Genomic DNA, 3,546 nt, shown 5'->3' with positions numbered 1-3,546 from the left:
ATATATATCTTTTTTTCACATTACTGGGGTTTGAACTCAGGGTTTTGTGGCTGCTACACAAGCACACTACTACTCAAGGCAAGCCTCTAGCTGTTTGTTTTAGTCTATTTTTTAGATAGGATCGGGTTTTTGCCTACAATAGTCTCGACCACCATCCTCTTTTCACAATCCTAGTACTTGTGTACCACTATGCCCTGTCCCATTTATCAGTGTATATTTTAAAACATCTGATTTAGAACCTGGTGCTGGTAGCTCATGCCTGTAATCCAAGCTACGCAGGAGGCTGAGATCTGAGGATCACCCTTTGGTCAGTCCAGGGAAGGGAAGTCTATGAGACTCTGATCTTGGATAAACTACCAAAAAAGATGGAAGTGGAACTAAGGCTCCAGTGGTAGAGCGATAGCTCTGAGCAAAATACACTCAGAGACAGCACCCATGCCCTCAGGCCTGGTACAACAAAAGAAAACAAAACAAACAACAACTTAGAGAGTGGGGGAAAATCATCTTGTCTTAATTCTGTCACTAAGAGCTGGAAGCCTTAGCAAGTCCCTTAATACTTAGAGTATTTTTTTTTCACCTTGTGAAATTCAGATAACAGTACACACCCATTGGGTTATTGGAGAATTAAATGAGATGGCAGGTATAAAATGGCTAGTACAATGCCTGGTACACGGTAGGGATCTGATAATGACTTCAGGGATGGAGTGTGAAGGTTGAAAGTACAACCTAAACAAATATAAGATGTTCTTTGTAGGTATTGTTATCTTCTGGGTTCAATGTGTTAGTGTTGCAAAATGGAGAAAGGAGATGAAGGTAACATTATATAGGACAAACTTTTTCCTTCTCCAGACACCAGCCTGAAGTTTCTGACTTTTGAAGAATGCAAGTAGCTGCCTGCTAGACAGCCTCAGGAAAGGCAGTGTGAAGATCAACAGTCTAAAAAGATACATCAAGCCAAGTATTGGTGGCTTGCCTCTGTAATCTGAGCTACTCAGGAGACTGAGATCTAAGGAGCACCATTCAAAGCCAACCCAGGCAGAGAAGTCCAATTAACCACCAATCTCCAATTAACCACCAAAATCTAGATGTGGAGGTGTGGCTCAAGTGGTAGAACACACACACACACACACACACACACACACACACACACAAAGCCAAGCAAAAGTGTGAAGCCCTGATGTCAAGCCTATTACCTGAACAACAAGGACAAAAACAACAAACAACAACAAACTACACAATGGTCATTAAAGTATTTGGGCTCTTGAACAGAAAGGATCATCCTAAAAGTAACATCATTGCTAATTACTAGCAGTACACTCTATCCTAAACCCAAATAGAATTTCCAGAGGTATCTTTTCCTCTAGGAATAAACCGAGTATGACATCTGACTTGCTTTTCAGAGTAATTGTTTCTTCTTATTTTTCCCTCACTGCTCTCATTGGTGATGGAGAAGCCATTTTGGGGGGAGTTTTTGGAAAGATGTAAAAGCCAGGCATATACATGACCCTGAATAGAATTTATTTTATTGCAATATATATATATATATATATACATACATATATATATATATACATAACCCATCTTCTCAGCATATCTGAATAATCAAAACTATGAACAACAAACGTCAAATCCATTCATCAAGACTCACAGGATCCTGGGAGGAAGCTTATCAATATTTATACTGTTTTGAGGTAACTTTTCCTCTGTCCCTACATACAGACCTCAGAATAAGAGCATGAATGTCCTGTGGATATCTCATGCCAATCTCCAAATTTTCAGAATTTATTGGCCAAGATGTTGGATGGAGCAGGTTTGAGCATCTTGCTAAATAAAATATAGATTACATTTATCATTTCCCCTCGATCTACTAAAATCTTGTTACTCTTTCATGGAAGGAAATGAATCAGCTTGACAGGACTCGTACTGTCAAGTGTTATAAATTCTCAACACTGTATTTGCTACAGATTATTCTAGAAATGATTTGGTGATTTTTTTTTTTAAACCTCCATGGAAAGTTCCAGATTCGGGCATAACAAACTGCTCTTTTTCTTTTCAAAAATAGAGGGATGAATCCTGTTCTCTCTCAGTCTTTCCAAGTGCTTACACATGAAATGGTTTTTTCATAAGTTTAGCCAATAATAACAGATAATCTGTTATAATCCCCTTTTAAAAAAACACCCCCACCTTAACAAGAAAAGGTATTTCTACTGATGCTTATGGAATGTTTGCGAGTTAAATCTGAAAGGCCAGGAGTGGCTGTTCATACCTGTAGTTCCAGCACATTAGAGGCAGAGAAAAGACAGCCTGAGCTACATAGTGAAACCCAGTTTCAAAAACAAAAACATCCTGGCATTGGTGGTTTGTACTTGCAATCCTAGCTACTCAGGAGGCTGAGATCTGAGGATCACAGTTCAAAGCCAACTCAGGCAGGAAGGTCCATGAGACTCTTATCCCCAAGTAATCACCAAAAAAAGCCATCAGTGGAGCTGTGGTTCAAAATGGTAGAGCACTAACCTTGAGCAAAACAAAACAAAACAAAGCTCAAGGAGTGCCCAGGCCCTGAGTTTGAGCCCCAGGACTGGCACACCACACACACACACACACACACACACACACACACACACACACACACACACCACACACACAGACACACACACACAGACACACACACACACACAAAAGATCCTATTAAAAAATAAGGAAGCAAATGGCCAATATATGCAAATTCTACTTGATAAACTTATTTCCAAATATCTCCCATGGATCTCTAATATCTGAAAAGGCTTCCGAGTTGAATGGATTCAAGACCAAATGCAGCAACCTGCCTCTGTCAATGCCTTAACATCACAGACTCTCTTGTCTACCACCCAGTGGCTTTGCATCTTTCACAATCAATTCCTTTCTCCTATTCTGCCCTCAATTTCACTGTACACTTTTCCTCAGCTCTAGAACACAGTCCTACTAAGTTTGTCCAACCCTCTGCTCATTTCTCCCCACTCTTGTCCCCCAAAGACATTCTCCTATCTTTCTTGAATCAATTTCTACCTGGACACCTACCCATGCTCCATCCTCTCCTGCTAAACAAGGCTGGAGGTGTGGCTCAATGGTACAGCTCTTGCGCAGTACGCATGAGGCCCTGGATTCCATTTCTAGCACTACAAACGATTACAATTCTCTTGTTTTATGCCTACCCACCTCATTCATTACCCAGCTTCCTAAGGAATCATTTATTTTTACTTTTTTTTTTTTTAAATTTTGTTTTTGGTTCATCATGGGCAGTTGTAGGGCTTGAATTCAGGGTCTGAGAGCTGTCCCTAAGCTTTTCTGTTCAAGGTTAGTTAGTGCTCTACCACTTTGAGCCACAGTTCTACTTCAGGTTTTCTGGTGGTTAATTGGAAATAAGAGTCTTATGGACTTTCCTGCTTGGGTTGGTTTTAAACTGTGATACTCAGATCTCAGCCTCCTGAGTAACTAAGATTACAGGTGTGAAACACCAGTGCTAGGCTTTACCTCATTCTTTTTCAGATCAGCAAAGCTCAGTGATAG

This window comes from Dipodomys merriami, unplaced genomic scaffold, assembly GCF_024711535.1.
Source record: "Dipodomys merriami isolate MVZ:Mamm:240054 unplaced genomic scaffold, mDipMer1.0.p SCAF_176, whole genome shotgun sequence".
Lineage (NCBI taxonomy): Eukaryota > Metazoa > Chordata > Mammalia > Rodentia > Heteromyidae > Dipodomys > Dipodomys merriami.
The sequence above is the reverse complement of the archived record's forward strand: the minus strand, read 5'-3'. Positions refer to the sequence as shown.